At 39.0% G+C, this 25,483-nt stretch overlaps 1 long non-coding RNA gene across 1 annotated transcript in view; it reads left to right on the plus strand.

Annotated features, from left to right (window-relative positions):
• Positions 1-953: 953 nt before the first annotated feature.
• Positions 954-25,483, plus strand: part of LOC128775331 (uncharacterized) — a 249,120-nt gene continuing 224,590 nt past the window's right edge. Inside the window, exon 1 of the long non-coding RNA XR_008420002.1 lies at positions 954-1,090. This is a non-coding gene — a long non-coding RNA (uncharacterized LOC128775331). The remainder of the gene's footprint in view (positions 1,091-25,483) is intronic.

Here is a 25,483-nt window from a genome sequence, read left to right on the forward strand (position 1 = left end):
CAACCCCCTCATGTAAGAAGAATTATTAGGGCCAGGTATGAACCCAGCACCTTGGCCAAGGTTGATTTGCTTGAAGCAGTTACCTAACTCCAGGATGGTCACTTGACCAGTCGACTATGTGTGGCATGGAAGGGCCGGCCAGTGGGCTTAACAATGACCACCTTGACAGTCAGATTTTCTTTATCAGACGTGAGCAGACAGCAGAGAAGGAAAAATGGGAGAGTGGTAGAGGCAGTGCAAAGGGAGTCCAGGCTCAGAGGCTCCACGGGCAAGCCCGTTTCAGGGGAGGCACAGGTACCTGCTGGGCAGTGTGTGGATTCCTGTATGTGCACGTTATGTGTGTGAGAAGCGTGCTTGCTGGGACCCAGGTGACCTTTCTATTCCTGAAGGTGTCTCGTCTCTCTGAGGCCAAGATGTGTGACTCTCTGTTCCTTCTAGAAGCCAGATTGTGGGATGATCTTGGTTCCCATGAGACCTGGTTGAGATTCCCTGTGCTTTTATGGCCATGCATTGTATTATAATAACTTGTTACCTTAAGTAATCTGAAGGAGGCCCATGCTCCTAACAAGCAAGGGATTAAACTCACAAACCCAGGCTCAGCAAGAGAGCCATGTTGCAAGGCAGCAGAGAATGTGTGCTTGGCACAGAGGGAAAAAAGAAGCTGAAAACATCGAAGCGGGGCTGGTTTCTGCTGGGGGAACAAGACGCAGATCTGAAATTGGCTCTAAAGTAGGGGTCAAGAGTTTCCTAACCTAGCCTGGTGCCTTCTAAGGAATTAAATAAAACCATGTGTTTGTATTAAAGCATTCCTCTGCCTACTGAGTTGAAATCAGATGTCCACGTTGCAACCCACTGACACACACACACACACACGCACACACACACACTTCCTTGTCTCACTGTCTACATTATGAAACACTTTCATGTCTTTCCACTCACTCCTTACAGAGAGAAATTATGAAGGAGAGAGAAACCTAAGAAAACAAGCAACCTGTCATTGTTCTTGCACTTCACCTTCTTTGGAATGGGTGTCTGACCTCACTGGAAACTCACAAGAATTTGCCGATACGACACTCCACCCTTTTCAAAGGTGAGTTAGCTGAGCCAGAATGGGTAAGTGATTTGCCCCAGTATCACACAAATGGTAAAGATACAGGTTTCTTTTCAATTAAACAAAAACCCAGGACTCGTTCTCAAATCCCCCCTCATACTCCGCACCAAAGTCTTGTTACTCCATCACTTCATGTGGTTCAGGCCCCCCAAGGCCACACTTACCCCCCATGTAAGGCTTCTCTCCAGTGACCGAGGATTTATGGTAATGTTGATTCTCCTGACCTCATCTTAAAACTTACCCGCCCTTTGCCTCTTTCCTTAAGATTCTTGCTTAAGAATTGGGTGCAAAGTAAACTAATCGAACACTAGGTGTCAACGGATGATAACGGTCAAGATACAATCCCCTATTAAGACTGCATTTGCCGTTTATCCTGGACAAAATACTTGAGAACTCAGCATCCCCCCCACCCAAGTATGGAATCACTTCATCAGCTTGGAGAAGGTTTTTTAAAAAAAGGTCAAGCAGATCATTAGTTAGAACCCACAAAATGGTCCTGCCTATGAGATCAGAAAGCCCTATTTGTCTTCAGCTCTTCCTTATAAATCCTGGAACCCCCAAATTCCAGAAAGACCCCCAAAGTATAATAAACTGAGAGTTTTTGTAAAGCCCATGTCATATTGCAGCTTCAAGGGCAGCACCCTTTTGAAAAAGGTGGAAGTTAACAGTGGTGGGTTCAATTTGAATTGAAACTATGTTTTGAGTCCACCAGTCATAGGCTCACTGACCAATGTTTATTTTCCTAGCAACTATGGCCCTTTGTGGTGGGCAGGTACTGCCCTATAGCAGCTTGCAGGAAATGATTATTATATTTTCAGAAATTTTGTGAGCTGGTTGACCTGACATTGATAGCTTGTAATTGGCCATGGTGAGAATATACTCACCATGGAAATTGGCAAGCACTATAAATCCAGGATCGAAATGTGTGTGTGTATGTATGTACGTGTGTATGCATTTATACTACAGAACCAGTTTTGAAGTTGTTAATCATTTACCAGCATACCACTGTCTATCCTCTTCCCTTCCTTCTGCCCTTCCTCCTTCTCCTCTTCCCTCCCTTCCCTCTTCCCCTTCTTCCTACCCTCCCTTCCTCCCTCCCTTTCTCCTTCCTTCCCCCTTCCCTCTTTCTCCTCTCACCTTCTTCCTTCCTTCCTTCCTTCTTCCTTCCTTCCTTCCTTCCTTCCTTCCTTCCTTCCTTCCTTCCTTCCCCTCTCTCCCTTTCTCTCATTTTTCTTTTATTTTCTCTGTCATCTAATATTAAAAGTCTCATTTTATCATCACAACAACTTTATACTATTTTAACTCGGTTAAAAAAACATAGGGGCACCTGGGCAACTCGGTTGAGCGTCCAACTCTTGATTTCAGCTCAGGTCATGATCCCAGGGTCATAGGATTGAGCCCCACATTGGGCTCTGTGCTGAGGGTGGAGCCTGCTTACAATCCTCTCTGTCTCTCTCCTGCACCTCTCCCCTGCTCTCATGCTCTCTATCTAAACTAAAAAAATAAAACTAAAGAAATAAAGAAACAGAGGCCCAAAGAATTTGTGTAATGCCCAAAGGACACTATCAGTAAATAGGAGTGGAATTGAAACACAGATCTGTCTTATTTGAAAGCTTCTATTGATTCCTGAAACCTGTAGTAACAAACACACAAAACAAAAACAAGTAAACAAAAGACTGGGTTGGCAGTTCCCAAACAGACTTGCTCTTTTTCCAGATCTTGAAAGATCTGTTACTGGGTGACAAACATGTCCTAATATCTCCACTGGACTTCAACCCCTAAAGCAATGCATCAAACAAAGGTAATTAGGGGAATGGGAGGTGGCAGCCTGCCCTGATTTTATCTGAGGGTAAAAGATTCAGGTAGAAGGTTCCACGATCCATGGGAGAAAACACGATTTCTTGGTAGAGTGGTCCACAAGAGGTTGCCTTGTCTCAGCAGAGAAAACTAAGGGTAGAGGTGACTGGTACCACCCCCATTCCTTACTGACTCCTGTTGAGTTTCCAACTGGAGATACAATTTAGAAATGTCCAAGCTCTTTTTTTCCCCCCTCCCTTTAATCCTGTATCTCTGGGGGTTGTTTATTTCCTTCTCTGGGCATGGGTTTTACTAAAGGAAAAGCTCCATAACTCAACTCTTACAACACCAGATTCTAGTGAGTTCAGGGTGGATGATTCAGAAACATCTGGATTTAATTTCCTTGTTAACAGACATGGGATTAGAAATTAAGGGAAAAGTTTTTGGCAAATGGTATTTGGGGGAGATTGTCAAGCCCCAAATGAAATGCAAAGCCTTAAATAGAAACGGATGAATTCATTTGCTCATTCATTCAACACACATTTATTCAGCAGGCGCCTCTTGTGTGGCTGGCAATGTTATACGCACTGGAAAACAGTAGTGAGCTAGGCAGGGTAGGACAGAAAATTAATTTGTAAATCTGGAAACAAACAGGGTACTTTCAGATGGAGTCAAGTGATGTGAAGAAAATAAAATGAGGTCTTTAATAGTGCCTTTCCCAAGTAGGTTATGAATAGTTCTTTAATTTCTCCAGCGATGTTTTCTAGTTTTCAGTATTCCTGTCTTGAACATCTTTTGTCAGACATATACCTAAATATTTCCAATTTTTGATAGTATTTGCAATGATGTTGCTTTGTAATTTCAATTCCAGGTTGTTGCTGGTATATAGAAATATAAATGACTTTTTTTCATATGGATCTTATCTCTTGGAACTTTGCTAAATTAATTTATTAGTTTCACTAGCTTTTTGTGGTTTATGATGGCAGATTCTATAGAATTTTTAACATCAATAATCATGTCTTCTATAAGTAGAAACAGATTCATTTTTTTCCTTTCCAATATGGATTTTTATTCCATTTTGTGCCTTATTTCACTGGCTAAATTCTTCAGTACAGTGTTCAATGGGAACAGTGAAAGCAGACATCATTGCCTTGTTCATGATTTTAGGGGGAAAGCATTCTGGATTTTTTCATTAATTTTGATACTAGCTCTAAGGTTTTGGTATATGTTCTTTACCAAATTGATAAAACTCCCTTCTCAATATTTTTAGGATGTTTTTATTAGGAATAGATATTACATTTTGCCAAATGCATGCTGCAGCACATATTGTGATGATCATATGATTTTTCTCTTTCACTTAGTTAATATGGTGAATTATGTTAATTAACTTTTATACACTAATGTTGAATTTGTAGGATGAAGCACATTTGATCTTTATATATTATTTGATTGAATTTGGGCAAGTTTTATTAAGAATTTTTGCTTTTATCTTCCTGAGCAATATTGGCCCTTGGTTTTCTATTATTGCCATATTTTGGGGTCTTATTTGGATATCAGAGTGATGCTGGTCTCATAGAATAAGTTGGGAAGTATTCTTGTCTCTTCAGTTGTCTTAAAGAGTTTGTGTGGCCTTAATTGTTGTTGTTTGCTTGCTTGTTTGTTTGTAGAATTCTCCAGTGAAGCCCACTGTGACTAGAGTTTCCTTTGTGGGAAGTTTTTTAAACATAAGTTAAATTCCTTTAACAGATATAGGGCTATTCAGGCTATCTATTTCTTCTTGAGTGAGTTTTGGTATTTGAATGTTTCTAGGAATGTGTGAATTTTATCTAAGTTGTCAAACTTGTTAGCATATAAAGTTATCTCATTATCCTTTTACTATATAAAGAATCTGTACTTATGTTGCCTCCCCTTTTCTTGACATGGATAATTTGTCTTTACTCTTTCTTTCTTGATTTGTCTAGTGACCAACTAATTTTATGGTTCTCAAATAAGGGGCTTTGGGATTTTTTAATTTTCTCTGTTCCTTTCCTGTTTTCTATTTTATTGATTTAAGATGTGATTGTTTGGTTTCTACTGCTTACTTTGTGGTTGGTTTCTTTCCTCTCCCCTTCCTCCAGTTTCTTAAGTTCAAGTTACTGATTTGAAACTTACTTTGCTGTCCAATATGGGCTTTTATTTCTGTAAATATTCCTCTAAGTACTGCATTAACAACATTTCATGTATTGAGGTGCATATATCAATTTTGTGTTCAGTTCAGAAAGCTTTCTAATTTTCCTTCTGAATTTTTTTCACTGACCCATATCTATTTAGAAGTTTGTTTTTTATTTCCCACATACATTGGAATTTTCTAGAGATCTTTATAATGGTTATTTTTTTTTTTTAATTTTTATTTTACTGTGGTTGTAGAGCATACTTTGTATTACATAAGCTTTTAAATGTATTGAAATTTATATTAAGACCAAAGTTGTGGTCTATTCTTTGTTATTAGATAATATAAATAGAAAGTGACCAAATTAATTTAATTTCACCTACTTCTACATTTCTTTTTTATTTTTTCCCTCATAATAGGTGTTATAAAATAAAGCATTAAATATGTATTGCTGCAAAATAAATTCAGTGCTTTGAAATAGTTGTCATATATCACAACATCTAGTTTAAAACTTTCAAACATAATATGCATTAGATAATGTTTGCTGAATGGTAATTAACTTTTAATAGTAATCTGTTTTTCTCTTATTCTAATTACTCTCTCAAATGTCTGTTAGAAACTGAGGTTTACTGGGTTGATCCATAGGAGGGCACATTACTATAAACTGGTATACCAGCTTCAAGGTTAAGGTCCACACACCCCCAGCTAGCCTGTCTCCAACTCCGCACTCCACATTACTTATCCTAAATCATATTTAGAATTGCTTCAGATTTTACATACTCAGGAATGAGTTTCAATGCAAATGCGATCCAAATTAACAAATGATAAATGGAAAAGAAAATCTTATCACACCGAGAAGAGCCATTTGTCAGAGGGAAGTCTCTGCCATGTCTCACATTGACTTTCAAGAAATGATGCCGACCCGATGATTTATTGGGTCAATTGCTTATAAATACAAAGGAGATTTCAACTCTAAGGATTTTCCAAGATCTTATTCAAGAGAATTGATGTTAGAGAACAAAATCCTACATTGTAAGTGGTATTGTTCTAATAGCTCTTGAATGTGAAGAAAAGTTACTAAGCTTTTCAGACTTGAAATCTATATGGTATAATATGCACCATAAGAATTTTTCTAGAAAGCAAGGAACATAAAACAATCCATCTCTATATGCCAGATTTTATGTGAAGCACTTTTCAGGTATTATGTCTTTAATTCTCACCATAATCATTTTATGCAGTAAATATTATTTTCCTCATTTTCAGGTATGACAGCTGAAGCACAAAATGTGTAAGTAGCTTGTAGAAAGTAGAAAGTGGATAGCCAAAAAAAGCTAGATAAGACTCACTATATGTGTCAGTCACTGTGTTAAAATCTTAAAAGATATGACTGCTTCTTCCTCACATCAACCCTCTGAGGTTGATTACATTTTACAGATGAGGATAATAAAGGCATACAGAACTCAAACATATTACCCAAGTTTACACAGCAGGCAATTGGCAGTATGGTGATTCAACTTCAGGTCCATTTGGGTGTAAAGTTCTTCTGACCTCCAGGATAATTAATTGTGCCAAGGAAGGGAGAAAGTCTCCCAGTGAAGTTTCATGAGACAGTTCATGTTGAAGCTGGATCACAAGAGAAGAATACACATTATTCCACAGGTTTGAAGAGAGGTATTTACAGGGGAGGGAGAGTAAAGGCTGAGAAGGCTTATCAGAAAGTGGGATAAGAATACCATTTCCAAGCTCATAATTTGACCTTGAAGGTTTAATTCTCAGAGAAACTGAAGAGGCAACAAGTCCCTGGGATTTAAACAAGAAGGTTAAGCCACTAGATGGGCGTTTTGACTTAAGAAATCATTGAGGAAATTGCCACACAGTGTCCCCCCAGATGGCCAGAGGGTTTTTCCAATATGCCATCAGGTGAAGACACAGCTAGGTATTTGCAGACCCTCTTCTGGGGTCCGAAAGAGTGGGCCTACTTCTTGTTGGTCTGCATGACAGTTATGTTCCAAACTCTGGATTCAAACTAATGGGGTTTCTCACCCTGCGTTAGCCCACTCAATAGCTGCATTACCCCCAAATGCAAAGCTGACAACTTGAGCACCCAAGATTTGAACCTGCAGCTGTCTAACTCTAAAGTGTGTGCTCATTACCCTGGGCTGTCTTCTAAGCACAAAAGATCTGTTCTGAAAATAGACTGGCTTCCTGCCTTGCCCCTGCTTGAACAGACCCTTGGTCTGAACTTGGAAGTGTCCAAAGAGAACTGGCCTTCCAGGGAAGCTGGGCATTGTTCCTTAGCATTCTGTCAACTATTTTCTAACCTGCCATATCCTGTTACTCCAACTTCCTTCCCCTTGCTGATAACCGGGCAGACTGAGCTGTAGACCTAACATACACATCACTTGCTTTTTTGTCCCATTGATACAATGATCCTTGATAGAGAAGATTTATGGCATTTCTATACTTCCGAGGAAGCACACTCCAGATGTAAAGTGAAGTTTAGTGACTCCCTTTTAAAACAAAACAAAACAAAACAATAAATAAAACAAGGGCAGCTGAAGAGCTTCATCCACACCCTCTAGGGCAGACACTCAGTGTCCCTCGTGCTTGGGTGTAAGTGACTTTCCTTTTCCTTCCTTCTTATCGCTTTCCTTTAAAGTGTGCCTGGAAACGTTGCAAAGGGGAAAGTATAAACAATGTCAGGGGTGGTGCTATATTTAAAGGAAATTTAGGCTTTGCATCCTGTCCCTCTCTTAAAAAAATAAATAAATAAATAAATAAACTCTCCAGAAAGCTCTGTACATTTTGTAGCCTTGTCTGGCTGTGCTGGCTTATTTAAATTAGATAACCAGTTTAGCTTTCAGACAATTTTGGGATGGACTTTCTGGCTTTCATGTTTGAAATGAAAGGCACCAAATTCCAGTCTTCTGGACTAACCTCTTATCCTTCTAACAACTGTGTTTTTTAGAATTCCAGTAGTTTCCTCTGTAATACTCCCCCAAAAGGTAACACGCTAGGGTTTGAGTTAGAATGACTTTCAGAGATGAAAGGAAAGGTAGTGGGAACAGAGTGGAAACCTAGGAATGAAATCCTCTTATACATATGTTTTGTTTGACTTTAATGATTTTTTAAAAGATGTGAACCAGTATTTTATTAGTTGCAGGCTTTATATTTAAAACACCTGACTTTGGGATTATTTTGAAAAAATGAAAGGTATAGCAGCACTGGGCTGGCAGTTCTACCAGTAGCAATTAGATGAAGTTCAATAGCCACTGTTCCCTGGAGGAGAGGTGAGCCTCTCTTGTTATCTGGTCTCATTCCCCCCTCCATGTCCCCAGAATTGAGGCCAAGAGTTAGCTGTCCTTTATGCCATTATCTTGCCTTTGAACTGCTGCTGATGTTTTTAAGAAAATAATTCTTTTTCTTTACCCATGTATCTATCAAAAGTGAAATCGTGAGAGTTGAAGCAAGCTATGTGATATTTCATTTTTATCTTTAATTTATATTACCTGCTTCGCCCATTGGCATTCAACTTGGCTACTCTTGATCTAGGCCAGTGCCTTCAACTAGGAGACCAGGAAACTGAGGCTGGGATATAGGCAGTGACCTGTCCAAGGTCAGGCACTGAGTTAGGTAATGCTAGGAGAACAGCTCTCATCTTGTGGCTTTAATTTTATGTGGTGCTACTTGTAGGACACATTTTGGAGTTTCGTGGTGACACTTCTGGCTGTCCTGATGAATGGGAAAATCGACTGGCATTTAGTGAGTGGGGACCATAAATGGTAGGGATTCTGTGATACACAGTTATGGTCAAGAATTGTCCTGGGTCCCACCTGAGTTTTGAATCTCTTGCAAGATATTTATTAGTTGAAAAACTCATTTATAATTACATGACCCTAAAACCTATTTTCATTTTATACACACACACATAGTTTAGTTTAAATGTAGAATTTCAATGTACACAGCATTTTCCAGAATTGTAATTCAAGATTCAAGAGAGGCAGTGTTTCAGTTAAGACTACAGACCTTGAAACTAGACTAGGGGATTTGAACTTCAGCTCTACCACTTGCCAGCTGTGTAACCTTAAGCAAGTAGATTAACCTCTCTAGGCTTCATTTTTTAATAGATATAAAGTGGGAATAATGGTAGTAACTATGTTATTTGGATGTCCTGAGGCTAGATAAACTAATATATGTAAATTAATATAAGTGTTTAGAATAGTTTTTGGCATACATTAGTTGCTGTAGACATATTATTACTGTTATTTTGTTCAGAACATAGAGTTGTTCAGTATTTCAGAAAATAGTGGTTGCCAATAAACCTTTTTCTAACACTCTGCTTGTGTAGGATTATATTCTTGGTGACTTAACATTTATGAGTATCTCATTGCTTCATAATGCCTTCTAAGGTGTTTCTATGGAATGATACATGTGATTTTATTTTAAAATACTTTCCTTTTTTTCCCACTTACAGTAGTTTTATACTATTATGTTGTATTTTAAAAATAATGTATGAGAATATTTATCGTATCTGTGAAATTTATTTTCTTTTTCTAAATTAAAAAAAAAGTGTTTATTTATTTTGAGAAAGATAGAGAATGTGAGCATGGGGGGTGGGGCGGGGCACAGAGAGAAGAAAGAGAGGGAGAGAAAAAATCCCAACCGGGCTCCACACTGTCAGCATAGAGCCCAACATGGAGCTTGATCTCACGAACCTAAGCCAGAATCAAGAGTTGGATGCTTAACAAACTCAGCCACCCAACACCTCCATGAAATTTATTTCTGATGGCAAAGAGTCGTTGCAAACACTTGCTCTGGAAAAAGAATATGAGTTTGATTACATTGAATACCATTGGTCCAGTGCCTTCTACTCATGGCCTGACTTCCAGGACTTTTAAGGGACCATTTTGATCAACTCTTTGTCTGACTTTACAACATTTGAAGGCCAACTTCAAATTGAAGGCAAAAACAAAATAGGGATTGTATTATTACCTTTGAGTGACTGAGTCATAGCTTTCTAGAAGGACAACACCTACTATCACCCACCTCCCAAGAAAGAGAGAAGCATGTCCTAGAGGAAGGGAAAGCTTGAAAGGTTTCACCCTCTGTAGCCTGCTCTCTGGGTCTTGTGATGTGAGGTTGAAGTAAACGCTATCTAATATTTTATTCAAACCCCAAGGTACCTATTAATCTAAGAGTCTATTTTATTCCAAGTGTAACAGTAAACTATTGGAGGGTTTTGAGCAAGTGCTTGATTGCAGTTAGGTTCTTAAAACAATCACTATAGTTTCTCTGAGGAACTTGGAGGAAGAAGGCAGACCAAGAGTGAAGCAGAGCCCTGAGTTAGGAGACACTGTCTCAGATGAGAAATGTAACCACCAGAAGGAACAGAGAGAGGATGAGATTTGGTTCAATTACAGATATATCTTGAAGGCTGAACCGATGGCTGTGTTGATGGATAAGATGTGGGGTATGAGTGAAAAATATCAGAGCTGACTTCCTTAGAATCAAGCAACAGCATTGAAGGGGTGCCATTGACTGAGATGGAGAACACTGGCTAGGATGCCGGTTTGGTCATGTAGAATCAAGGGTTCCTTTCTAAACATGACACGTTTCAGCAGCCCACCCCTATCTAAGTAGAGATGCCAATACACAGTTGCATATGGGAGCCTAGACTTCCTGGAAGAGGTCAGGACTAGAACTATGGTTCTAGAATCACCAGTATAAGAGCTTGGATCACATAACCAGGGAGGGATCACAGGAGCCAACTGATGTTGAGAGGTTTGGGAATATGAGGAGGATCTAGAAGGACAGAAGGAGGGAGAGACAGAGATAAGACAAAAAAAAAAATGGAAGCACAATGTTATAGAAGTCAAGTGACAAACATGTTTTAAGTAGAGGAAGTAATCAATTGTGTCAAATGCAACTGAAAGGTCAAGAAAAAAGATAATTGTGAGTTGACCATTGGATTTGGCAAAAGGGCTTGTCAGCTCTTTCTTCCAGGTGTTTAAAACTTATCATTATTGCCTGTCCTGGAGTGGGACAGTTAAACAGTTTTGCACTCATTTAGGACCTGTGTCCTTCTATTCTGAAAATGTTTCTCTTATTATTTTATTATTATTTTCTTCTATTTCACTTTCTCAAATCATTCTTTCTGGAATTTTTATTGTTTGGGTGTCGAATTTCCCAGATTTTTTTTTTTTTTTTTAATTTTGTTTCCTTTCCTGTTCTCCTGCTTGGTGTGTTTAGTTCTACTTCTGGGAGATGTTCTTAACTCAACTTTCTTGAGAGAAGCCAGGGTCAACTAGCTGGCAAGGAGAAGAAACTAAAGGATCCGTTTGCATCATATACAAACTTTAAAACAATCTCTTCCAATCTTCTGTCTCAGATCTGGGGTATTTTATAAGAGGATGTGCACATCATTTGGCACTCTCTAGTAGGATTTCAAAAGTTTTGAAGGAAGAAAAGCCTGCCTTGAGGGGAAGGAAAAAAATGCCTGAGGGATCTACTTATCTATAGCCACAAGAAGAAAACTTCCATCAATACTGTGCTAAATCCCAGAGGTTCCTGTTGATCTCCTAGGAATTTGAAAGGCTGCAGGGCTTTGTTCATTTCCCTGTGGATTACTCTCCTGCTGACAAAAAACACAAAATGTGAAATGGTTATCTCCCCAAATCATTAAGACTTTGGTGTTGTTGTCACTACCCCTGTTCCCTGTACATTCAGCTCTTTGATTCACACTTTGTCAGGTTTTTGTGTTTTTTGTGTTCTTTTTTTTACCTTGTTTAAAGTCTTGTGATTCTGTAATGCTATCATTTCTTGAAGTGTTGAAATGTTATGGTTTGAGTCCATAAGTTTACATGGCATCTTCTACTCTGTCCTAAGTACCCCAAGAGATTTAGGAACAGAAGACATGATCTCTATCTGTCACTTTTATGAACAAAATAAACAAATAGGGAAGGGGAAAGGCAACACGTAACAGACAAAATTGTACTCTAAGTAGAAGATGGTAACCTTGCTCCTTCTTGCATACTAATGCAGTGGGATCTGTAGAGGCTCCTTTGAGTGTTATGAATTTGTATGAAATTCATGTTGAATCATGTCTAGGTTCAACATGAAGTGCCCCCATTTGATTAGAGGAATCGGTCTCCGGCACAAAATGGAGGAATAGCATTTTTTTCCTTCTCTTTTCTACCATTCTTTACGTGCTTTAAGAATTTATGAGACAGAGAGAGAGTGGGAGAGAGGAGGAGGAAGGCCAGGAGGAGTGGGGAGAAACCAGTGATTAGTATAAGCTGGATCAGTCAGAGAACGTTTCTTTTGCTAGATGGTTCCTCAAGATTTTGCAATGAAGAGAGGCTCATGAATGACATCCCAGGGGAGGAGAACAGGAAGAAGGAGCAAAGACATATGACTGCTTAATGCCAAGGCTTCATTAACATAACTATTAGCATCCAGGAGCTCTGACCACTGACCCCAGCTCCATCAGTCATTAGCTGTGAGTCCTAACACAAATCCTTCCTTCACGCTCAGTCAGTATTGTCACTCTTGTTTTTTTTTCTTTTTTGGCGTTTGTACTTAGTATTGTCATTCACAAAATGAGGAGATGACATGACTCAGTGTTGTGTTCCTCAAAGAGCGTTCCATGGAATTTCATGTCCCTGAGATGTCAAGGGATGTTTTCTGAAAAAGAATTCTGTGATCAAGTTAACTTCAGAAATACTGGCTAAACAGAACTAAACTGAATTATTAGGACATTTTGGAGCCTTTAACACGTCAATAATGTAAATGCAGAAGTATCCAACTTACTTGATCACAGACCTTTTTGTAGAGACGATCATAACGGGCAGGTGTTGGTGAGTTGCTGATCCTAATAATTGCTTTCATAACTCCTGGCTGCATGCAAGACACTGGGAAGAGGTGCAAAAGGAGTAGGTAATATACAGATGGGACATGGACAGTGAGCCATGCAGACTGGCTTTGAATCTCAGGGCTGCAATTGTGTGATCTTGGAAAAGCTGACAAACAGTTTGGGTCTCAATCTCTACATCTATATAACAGGTATAAGAACTGCTTTGTGATTGTTGTTAGAATACATGGAGACCTAATATATAGTTCCTGGTGGTAAGTAGGTCCTTAGTAAATGTTAGATCTTTCACTTCCTTCCTACCATATAATTTGGTACCTTAGTGAGGGGTCAATGACAGTAGGGCTGATTGCAAACGAGGCATGGGATTGGTCAACCTCATATTATTGAATGGTTTGTGTAAAATAACAGGAAGGGGAGAACTCCTTGCCCCCAAACATTATTTATCTAGAGGGACAAAAGGACAGTTTCTGCTCTACAGGAGGACTGGATGTTTACAAACTTCTCACTTGCATGGGATCGCAAATCTTGTGCAAATGTCTGTTTTTATCTTTTGAAGTGGCAGTAAGAAGGAAGTACTGAAATCAGTTTTTAGCGTGTGGGTGCAAAAAGGCAAGTGTACCAGACCCACCTGTCACGAAGGCTTGTTCTTTCTCACATCCCCTTCCATTTGAGCTTGCCTATCCATAGCATCCTTCTTTAGAAAGAACTCTAGACTGTACTTGGTATAGAGGTGGCTAATATTAGATGGGGTAGGCAGCTGACCCAGTAGCCTCCTATGTTTAATAATATATGTGGGTTTGATGTCAAGAGTGATGGGCAACTACTAAATACCAATCAAACTGGCTTTCTTTGTGATTGTGGCTAACACAAAGAAGTTGGCCAACCAAAAGAGAAGAGGGCAGACAGACCTCAAGAAAACATGCCGTCATAAGTCTTTTTCCTTGTGGCTCCAGTGAGTCCCTGCTTCTTCTATAACAAGAATATAAATAATATATGGAGTTCACTAATCCCTCTGTCTTGGTTTTCCCATTCTATCCTCCATCAAAGTCTTTTCTTCTAGCTAAAAGTTGGGACAAAACTGAAATATCCCATTGCTAATTTTTCTTTAAGGCTTAGAGCTTGACATTATTCACTCAAGTTCAAGATGAGAGGTGGTCCTTAAGTTGATTCCCTAGGAAGATTTACTTCAAAGTGACGGAGATGAAAACCAACACGAGTTTGTGCAGATCCAGACGTGCCAAGCTTGGGTGGACTTTCTCTTCTTGCTTGTCAACAGCTTTGATGCTGTGCCAGGTGAAGCTGTCTGCATCCATTAGCTACTTGGATGACATCAGACAAGTATTACCTAGCAAAATAAGCCCTGAATTCCTGTGGAAACTCAGGTTAATCTTGGAGGATCCTCTGAAAAATTCCCTTTGTATGTTTTGGGGGCTTTATTAAAAGTTGCTGGTCTACTATATATATCTTTCAAATGAGGTCAATAGTTATACCCATAATCCTTTCCTCTTTTGTAAAGCCACAGATCCCCTAAGCTAAGGACCAGTGCCAGCAATTATATTTATTTGCAGAGTTTTTGTGAGGACCCTCCACATTTCAGTGGCTATGGAGCTGAAATGAATGGGCACTGGGCAGGATGGATGCATCTCTGTTTTAACCCATGCTCTGCCATTAACTCTGTCATTTTGAGTGAACACCATCTAATCTCTCAGCCCTCATTTCCTAAATTGGGTAGAATTTGCATGACTGGAGCTAAAAGCCTTCTCTAGAAACTATGGTGTCCAACTGCCTCCACATTGCAAAGGAGGAAATGGGGGCTTTGTGCAGCAAGCTCCCGCTGGGATTCAGGGCTGCTCAGGAGCAAGGCTTACTACTCAGCATTCAGTTCTCATTATTGCAGAATTGGCACCTGGTTTCCTTTGGTGAAGCCCCTGCCCCTCCCATTCTCCACCCTTTTATTTTATTTTTTTAATTTTAATGTTTATTTTATTTTTGATAGAGAGAGAGAAAGAGAGAGAGAGAGAGCATGAGCAGGAGAAGAGCAGAGAGAGAAGGAGACACGGAATCCAAGGCAGGCTCCAGGCTCTGAGCTGTCAGCGCAGAGCCGAATGCGGGGCTCGAACCCACGAACCGTGAGCCAATGACCTGGGCTGAAGTCGGATGCTTAAGCGACTGAGCCACTCAGGTGCCCCCTCCACCCTTTTAAAAAGGAGGTGATTACACTCCAGCTCTGGGGGTGAACGATTGATTCCACAACTCACTGATTTGTTCAGGGATAGGTCATAACTCAAGCCAAGCTAATCAGAGATGATGAAAGTCAGAATATTTTGCTTTGCAAATTGTTGAGAAAAAGCCTCAGGGTTTCTCCTGGGTTGACTGAGAGGACACATGGAGTAAATGAAAGTCATGCTTCAGTCATCAGACGAAGCTCTGCTTGAAAATGGAGCCAAAGAGAGCTGCCTGGGTGGCTCAGTCAGTTAAACATCTCACTCTCGATTTTGGTTCAGATGATGATTTCACGGTTTGTAAAATCAAGCCCCGCATCAGGCTCTGCACCAAAGCCTGCTTGGGATACTCTCCCTCCCTCTCTCTGCCCCTCCCCTACTCACTCTCCCTCTCTCTCAAAATAAATAAATAAACTTTAAAAAAGAAAGAAAGAAAATGGAACCAAGGAATAAGTGGGAGTGCATGGTAGGAAAGGAAGGTTGGGTCTTGTAGATATAATCTGAATCCATAAACCAAGCCATGTCTTAAGCTAGATGCCAATACCAGACTGCCCTACTTTGAGTCACAACTCTGCCACTGACAAGCTGTGTGACCTCCTTGGGTAAGTCACTTGATCTCTGGATGTCTCAACCATCTCATCTATAAGATGAAAACAGCAATTGGAAACCTACCTCATTAAGTCTCGCTGGGAGAAATAAATAAGTGTGTGTGTGTGTGTGTGTGTGTGTGTGTGTGTGTGTGTATAGAGCAGGGCTTGACACATAGTAAGTGTTGCATAACTATTTGTTAACGTTAGTATTACTCTTGTTATAACTGGACTTTTCAGATATATGAGCCAGCAAATTTCATCCTTTTTTGGAGCCAGTTTCATCTTTAACTAAACTGATTAGTCATCAAGTAAGTGGCAGAGCTTAAAGCCAGCTCTTCTGAGCCCCATTTCAGACAAATTAATTCCCCATCACCACAACCATGCCATAAGTTACAAGGTACAAAATTAGAGTATTGGACTGGACAGAGGACCGGTCTGTACATTCTCTGAGTGTATTGAATTCTAGATCAATTGATGTTGAAGACTGGGCATTCAAGCCAAGAATTGTTGTTGATTTTGATTTGTTGGGTGTAATAATGTTATTGTGTTACACAGAGAAATGCTCTTTTTTTGTTTAGAGTGGTACATGCTAAAGTAATGGGAGTCAGTGTTATAATGTGTATAATTTACTTTGAAATAATTTAACAAAAGCCACAAAACAAGATGAAACAAATACGACAAAATGCTGGCAACTGCTATGCCACTGAATGATGGATAATTGGATGTTCGTTATAAACTTCCCTCAACTTCTCTGTATGTTTGAAAAACTTTATAATATAAATTTTGATTACAATTGTTGGCTTAATTATATGTCTTCTCTACTTGACTGTAGGAACCATAAGGGCAAGGAACATGCCTACCTTGTTTATTGTTATATCCCAGTGGCTGTAATATGGTACAGCTCAATAAATGTGTAATTAAAGATGAACAGGTTAGACCTTGTCAGATGAGAAGGAAGACCAGTAGACCAGGTATAACTGAAGGTGTGGGTGCCTGGCACATCCTCTCATCACTAAGCATCTGGGTCTGCCCTCCTGGAGGCTGTCCCCTGAGCACTCAGCCTCTACATGGGACTTGCCAGAAGTGCTCAGAAGTTGACATTCCCCAAGAGTAACTATGAACCAATGATTCACAGGAACTGGAGGATAAATATTTTAGCTTTCTCACCCCTCCAGTAGATTAACTCTGAGCCTTGCTCCACATTGTCTCTCAGAGAACAGACCTCGGTCTCTTCTTGATGTGGGATTATTGAGAGGTAGATATTTTCCCTGGGACATCCTATGGTTTATGCATGTCTGATCAGGTCACCTGGGTACCTGGACATTGGGAAAACCCTGTGCTCAATACCAACTCAACTATTTTTGGAACTAAATTAGTTATTCCACTCTCAGCCCCCCTTTCTGCTTTCTCCATGGAGATATTTCTCGGTGCTGGTTTTTGAATCACCAGCCAAATATTCTTTTCCTCTCTGCATGGTGACTTTGCAGTGCAGTAAAGACATACACTCTTCCCCGAGAGCCAAACCTAAATTCCATCCTGGCTTCTTCAAATGCCCTTGGATGAAAATAGACATTCCTTTCTCCTGCAATCCTGTGTATTCTTATTCATTAGATATGGTGTGTTAAATCCATAATTGGAGCAGTTATGCCTATGAAGCTCTTAAATTATAACCCACTCAAAATAAAGCCCTTGCAAAATGCAACAAAAAGATGGAAGAAAAATAAAGTTGCCTTAGCTGTTCGTTGTCTGTGGAGTGTAATATAATCTGCTCAGTGTGACAGTCAAGGACCTCAAAGACTCAAAGCTCCAAAAGTAGTGGGAAGGATCAAACAGACCTAAATGTGATTTCTGAGTCTGTCCTACCTTCCTCCCAGGGGTTTGAATCTGTGCCCTGCGTTTTATTATCTCTCCAAACAAACAACAGCAACACACAATCCAGAGTGACGCTTCAGCCCCTATTCTCCCGGGGAAATGAGGAGCTTGTTTCTCATAAGAGAACCGAGTTGAAGGGAGGAGTGAGTCAAATGATACATTACCTTACTTCATATTTCCAAACGCTGCCCCTGAATTGCTGTTATAAATCTAATCATTCAAGGGTGAAAATTCAGTCATCCTCAACTTCTCTTGCTTAAACTTCTCTCAAAGGTCTTCTTAAATCTCACTGGTGCTGGCGCTCTCTCTCATGTGCCCCCTTCTACCTTTACTGTGGTTGCCACTCATGTTTCCTCTATGAGGAGACCATTTACCTACTGGCTGTATAATTTTAAAGGTGTTGTAACTGGCCTCCCCCCACCCAGTGGCCCCTACCACAATCTCTTAACTTTGCTGCCAGTGTGATTGCCCTAAGCATGGGTCTTACTAGATCAGTCTCTAGTCCTCAAATATTCAGTGGTCCCTGCACTGAAATCCACTTTGTGTCTGACGAACCAGATCTAGCCTCATTTCTCTGGTCAGTATCTTGAGTCCTATACTTCATCCTCATAAGTCCTAGAATGTTCCCTCAATTCTTCTGCCACTGTGCCTTTGCCCCCACCTATTCCTCACACCTTCTCCTCCTCCTCCTCTTCCTCCTCCTCCTCCTCCTCCTTCTTCTTCTAAAATTATTTTTGAGAGATAGAGAGAGAGAGAGACAGAGCACGAGTGGGAAAGGGGCAGAGAGAGAAGGAGACACAGATTCTGAAGCAGGCTCCAGGCTCTGAGCTGTCATCACAGAGCCCGATGCGGGGCTCATACTCACAAATCGTGAGATCATGACCTGAGCTGAAGTTGGATGCTTAACCATCCAGGTGACCCTGGATAACCTTCTTAAATATATATCTCTTAGAGTTCTCTATATCCTTCTAGTGTAGCTCAGATTTATTCTGTTTCCAAGTAGTTATGGTTTTTCTTTTTCTGTGTTTGTAATACCACAGTGCACAGTTTTTCTATAATAAAATTTACTATCTTGTTTTGGAATGATTTTGTTTTTCTCTTTTGCCTGTGAGCTTCTAGCAGGTGGCTACTATTTTATTCATTTTGAAACCACCCTTTGGCCTTTAGAACTATGTGCGCGCAAAGCAGGGACTCTGTAAATGGAATCCCCAAGAGCAATTATGGGAGAAGGTGGGGCTTGGCTCTTGTGAATGAGAATGAGTTGACACTGGCACTTCTGTTGTCAATCTCCCCTCTGAGAAGCAACAATCATGTTTTGATTTAAGGAAAACAGTATGGAGTCTCCTCAAAAAGTTAAAAATAGAACTACCCTATGACCCAGTAATTGCATTACTAGGAATTTATCCAAAGGATATAAAAATGCTGATTCAAAGGGGCACATGCACTCCCATGTTTATAGCAGCGCTATCAACAATAGCCAAATTATGGAAAGAGCCCAAATGTCCATCAACTGATGAATGGGTAAAGAAAATGTGGTATACATATCCAATGGAATACCACTGGCGACCAAAAAGAATAAAAATCTTGTCATTTGCAACAATGTGGATGGAACTAGATGTGTTACGCTAAGCAAAATAGGTCAGTCAGGGAGAAAACAAATATCATATGATTTCACTCATGTGGAATTTAAGGAACACAACAGGCGAACATATGGGAAGGGAAGGAAAAATCATATAAAACCAAACAGAGAGGTAAACCATAAGAGACTCTTAAACACAGAGAACAAACGTAGTGTTGCTGGAGGGGAGGTAGGTTGGGGGGTGGGCTAGATGGGTGATGGGCATTGAGGAGGACACTCGTTGGGATGAGCACTGGGTGTCATATATAAGTGATGAATCACTGGGTTCTACTCCTGAAACCAATACTACACTGTATGTTAACTACCTTGAATTTAAAGATAAATAAATAAAAAAAGAAAGAAAGAAACAAAACTTCCAGGCATCTACTGTGGCAGAAAGTTCCTGGTATCACTCTCAGTGATTCCTACCTCCCGATATTCATGCTTGAGTAATCCTTTCTGACTATGGACTGGATCTCAGGACTCCCTTCTAACGATAAAATATGGTTGAAGTGGGTGGATGTCAAAAGGCTACAGAGTGCCAGCTGCCAGCCTTCTCTTTTGCTGGCACTCTCTGTCCTCTTGCTTGCTTGCTGCCACATTGTATGGAGAGGCCCATATGGCAAGGGATCAAGGGAGGCCTCTGACTAACAACTTGTAAGCCACTGAGGCCTCATTCCAATAGACTGTGAAAAACCAAAATTGCTAACAACCATGTTAAGTGAAACTTATAAGAAGCGATTCCTTCCCTGGTGAAACTTGAGATGACCTCAGCTTTTAAGAAAATTAATTAATTTTTTTATTTGAGTGTAGTTGACACACAATGTTACATTAATTTCAGCTGTGCAACACAGTGATTCGATGAATTTGTCCATCATGTGATGCTCACCACAAGTATAGCTACCATCTGTCACCATAAATACTATGACAATATTATTGACTGTATCTCCTGTGATGTGCCTTTTATTCCCATGACTTACTTACTCCATAGCTGGAAGCCTGTATCACTCAAGAGCCTTCACCCATTTTGTCCAACCCTCCACTCCTCCCCTCTGGCAAACATCAGTTCGTTTTCTGTATTTATGGGTCTGATTCTGCTTTTTGTTGGTTAATTCATTTGTTCTTTTAGATTCCACAAATGAGTGAAATTATATGGCATTTTTCTTTCTTAGTCTGAATTATTTCACTCAGCATAATACCCTCTAGGTCCATCCACATTGTCTCAAATGATGTGATCTCACTCTTTTTTATGGATTCATAATATTCTATTGTATATATATCTATCTCTATCTCTATCTATCTATCTATATATCATTTCTTCCTTATTCATTTGTCTAATAATGGGCCCTTAGGCTGCTTCCATATCTTAGCTATTCTAAGTAAGGCTGCAATAAACATGGCGATATATATAACTTTTTAAATTAGTTTTTCTTTTCTCTGGGTAAATACCCAGGAGTGGAATTATTGGATCATATGTTATCTCTATTCTGATTTTCTGAACAACCCCTATCCTGTTTTCAACAGTGGCTGTACCAATTTACATTCCCACCAACAGTGTATGGCTGACTTTTTCTCCCACAGCCTCAGCAATACTTGTTATTTCTTGTCTTTTCTATTTTAGCCGTTCTGATTGTAGCCTTGCGAGAGACCCAGAGCCAAAGCACCCACTTAATCTGGCCCAGATTCTTGGTAACAGAACTAAAGTAAGAAATGCTGTTGCTTCAAAACATTATGTTTTGGGGTAATTTGTTATACAGCAATAGATAATTGAAGACATCTACCTTTGAAAATTCTGACTACCGGGGTGCCTGGGTGGCTCAGTCAGTTAAAGGTCCAGCTATTGATTTTGACTCAGGTCATGATCTCACAATTCGTAGGATCAAGCCCTGCATCAGGCTCCATGTTGAACATCGAGCCCGCATGGTATTCTCTCTATCCCTCTCTCTGCGCATCTCCCCTGCGCTCTCTCTCTCTCTCTCTCTCTCTCAATAAATAAATAACTAAAAACTTAAAAAAATTCTGACTACCATGTTTGGTCTATCGGGATGTAGTTTCTTACTGATGGATTGCCAGGGGCATGCATTTATATTGTCCTTCTATCCTTTCTAACTATTTTCTATTTCAGGGCTTTGTGTAAAGGTTGTCAACTTCTAAGAACATGGCTTATACACTTATCTGCATAGAACTAGTATGAAATGATGTAAAACTAGGACTTTAATGGATAAGAACTTAAAATAAATCTTAGTGAAAACATATCAATTATGGATTGCCTACTGGTTCGGGCATGTATGTGATGGTAACTATTTTCTCAATTCTACAAATAAGGGGAATGACAGTCAAATTAAGACATTTGCACAAGGCGGTGTCAAACTCCAGCAAGTATCAAACTCAGATGCAAAGCCCAGATGCATGCATTGTCAAAACCAAGCTCTTTTCCCTAAATCGAAGTTCTCAATCATAGCTGTCCATTATAATCACCTGAGGGATATTAAATAAACTTTGGGAGATTCTGATTAATTCTTCTTGGGTACAGCCTGGACACAGGGATTTTTAAAGCCTTCTCAGATGACTCTAATATGTAGCCAAATTGGAAAACCACTAGACTGCACCCCAGACCCTCCTGAAGGAATTTAGCCACACTCTGTGATTGTTCCCAGTTCCTGAATTTGAAATCAAACCACTTGAATCCTTTCTGAAGGGAACAAAAATTCACCACAACAGAAGCATCTGTTGAGTGCAAGCTGTGGGGAGAAATGCTGTAGGTAAGGAGGAAATAGAGGGAAGAGAAACTCTGACCTTGAGTTACACTGACTTTGAATGGAGGAGGAGATTTTATTACAGACCAGGAAACTGATCAGCAGTTCCCTCCAAGCCTTATATAGCTACATTGTATTTACTCATATTTCACTTGTCCTTGAGTAATGGCCATTTCCTTTGCATGATAGTATATGGAACTAGAAGGGAACCTAGAATTCAGTCATTTATATGTTGGGAATCATAGAAAGGGGCAGTGGTTTGCTAAAGGCCACATCACAAATTAGCAACAGAACTAGGTTTAGTCTAAGTATTTTGACTCTCTTCGCTCAATTATTTCCTTATCACAGAGTCCTACATGACCACTGCATATAAAATAGCAGTCACCTCCCGAATTTTCTATTTCTTTTATTCTATTCTTTTCTATAGCTTTTATCATCAACCAAAATATCTTTTGTTCAATTAATTCTGTTTCTTCTTCTTACCCAATCAGAATAAAAACTGCATAAAAGCAGAGTTTGTGTCTTATTCTTTTGTTTATTTACGGCTTTATCCCTAACGCCTGGTATTTTGAAGGTGGCCCTCAATACACATTAGCTAATTAATTGCAGAATGAATAGTCAAATCTTCAAAGATGAGCCATCCTGACACCTCATAAAGTCAACGTCAGGAAATACATTCCAATATAAGTTGGTGTAAAACGTAAAGGAGATAAAGTGATATTCAAACACAAACGGGAAATTCAATCTGATAATTTCTAAAATCTCTTCCAAAATGGAATTTGCAATGTAAAGTAGTACTTCTCCATATGAAGGACTCATGGTTGTTAGGCTTTTCATGGATTGTTTGAATAAGCACTTAATTCATTCAATATTTTCATTCATTCAAGACATATTTTTGTGAGAGTCTGGCTTATGCATGTTGGGTACAGTTGCTTCAAGAATGATGTAGGGCTAAAGGTAGTATCTTCAGCCTATCTCTCTACTCCTTAACGTCCATCTTCCTCTAAGATCTCCCTGCTTGCAAGTGTTCCTTTATCACTTGTAGAAAGTCAGATTCATCAAGTGTTTTTTTTGGAAACATAATAGTACATCAGTGGCATCATTTGATAGTGCATGAGGTTCTGACTGTCTTTGGAGAACAACTCATAAGAAAGTCAATTGCATACAATGACTCCCCAAGGTTGCACTCTTTCTTAAATGCTGTGATCAGAGGCCATGCCAGACCTTCTTTTTATTTCTTGCTCTTGGGTGACTTAGAGCTATGATGTAACCTAAAAATTTAGTCAATTCCTGATAAGGAATTAAAAGACCAGAAGAGGTTCCTGTCACTTGTCCTGAAGTATTAAACTCTTCTTGGGATTATTTCAATTGTCAATCATTCTCCATTACCCACTCAGGAAGAAGGCCTAGGAATAGGTATTTGTATTTTAAACAACCAAACCTGACCTTCCTTAGGTGCCCTCGCTCCCAGGACTTAACTCCCTCCACCTTCCAAAGATTTTATCAAAACATTTTTTGATGGGCCAAAAGTACTATATTTGACCTTGTGATTATAATGAATAACATTGAAAAAAATATCAGCTTTAAAGAGAAATAACTCACATATTATAAAATTCACCCCTTAAAGATACAATTAAGTGTTTTTTCATGTATTCATAGAATGTGCAACAGTCACCACTAATTTCAAAAACTTTTATCATCCAGAAAAGAACTCTGTACATTGTAGCAGTTTCTCCCCATTGTCCCATCCTACCAGTTCTTGACAAATGCAAATATACTTTCTGGCTGTCTGGATTGTTCTCTCCTGGACATTTCATATAAACAGAATCATGCAACGTGTGGCCTCTTTTGTCTGACTGCTTTCACTTAGCGTGTTTCAAGGTTGATTATTGTTATAGCATGGACAGGTATTTCACCCCCTTTTAAGCCAGATGATATTCCATTGTTCATTTATTACATATTTTGTTTACCCATTCATCAGCTGATGGACATTTGGGTTATTTCCACTTTGGGACTCTTATGAATAAGGCTATGGTGAACATTACTGTGCATAACTTTATATGAGAATATGTTTTTACTTCCCTTGGGTATCCAGCTAGGAGTACAAGCACCAGGTCATATAGTAACACTTTGTTTAATTTTTTGAGGAATTGCCAAATTGTCTTACAACAAAGCTACACCATTTTATATTTTCAGCAGCAGTGTATGAGGATTCCAAACTGTTCACGTCCTCACCGACATTTGTAGTTCCTGTCTGATCATAGACACCCTAATGAGTGTGAAGTGACATCTTACTGTGGTTTTGATTTAATTTTCCTACTAACTAATGATGTTGAACATGTTTCCATATGATTATTAGGCATTTGTATATATTTTGGGGGGAAATGTCTATTAAAAGCCTTTGCTAATTTTTAAGTGGGTTATTTGTATTTTTTTATTGTTGACTGATATGAATTCTTTATACATTCTAGATATAAGTACCTTATCAGATATATAATTTGCAGATATGTTCTTCTATTCTTTGAGTTGTCTATTCACTTTCTTGGTGATGTCTTTTGACGTACCAAAAAAAACGTTGTTTTTTGTTTTTGTTTTTGTTTTTGTTTTTGTAAATAAACATTTACTCTTATGTTTATTCTAAAAGTTTTGGGGGTTTTTTGCCTTTAGTTGTAGCGACCCATTGTCTACTTTAAGTGAACTTTTGTACATAGAGTGAGGTAGGATTTCAACTTTATTCCTTTTGTGTGGATATTCAGCTCTTCCTCCATCATGATTGAAGGGACTATTCTTTCCTTTTTGGATTGTCTTGACACTCTTGTTAAAAATCAATGGATCATATATAATAGGGTTTGTTTCTAGACTTTCAATTCTATTCCATTAGTTTAATGTCTATTGTTATGCCAATATTGGACTGTTTCCATTGCTGTAGCTTCATTATAGGTTTAGAATCAAGAAGTATGGATAACTGGTTAAGACGGCAGAGCAGCATGGAGACCCTGAGCTTGTCTCATCCTTGAAACATAGCTAAATCAGTACCAAACCATTTTGAACACCTAGGAAACTTATCTGAGGATTAACACAGCAATCTGCCTAACTTGAGCCACTAAACTTGGCAGAAAGAGAAAAATTTATTTTTATTTTGTTTTTTTTTACTTTAGTTTTTTAAAAAAAATTTTTATTCTGTTTCATTTTCTTCATTTCATTTAATTCCATTGTATTATATAATTTTTTAATTTTTAAAATGTTGTTATTTTTTCTCTTTTCCTTTTTTCTCTATTCTATCAAGCTTCTTTGAACAAGCAGACCAAAACACACCTAGGATCTAGCTTCCTTTATTTGAATTTTTGTTTTGTTTTAAACTTTTAACATTTTTATTTTTTATTTTATTAATTTTTTTTCTTCTTTCAAAATGACAAAATGAAGGAATCACTGCAAAAATAAAGAAGATTAAGAAATGGCAGCCAGGGATGTAATCAACACAGATATAAGCAAGATGTC

This window comes from Panthera pardus, unplaced genomic scaffold (assembly GCF_024362965.1).
Source record: "Panthera pardus isolate Hobbes unplaced genomic scaffold, ASM2436296v1 HiC_scaffold_7, whole genome shotgun sequence".
Lineage (NCBI taxonomy): Eukaryota > Metazoa > Chordata > Mammalia > Carnivora > Felidae > Panthera > Panthera pardus.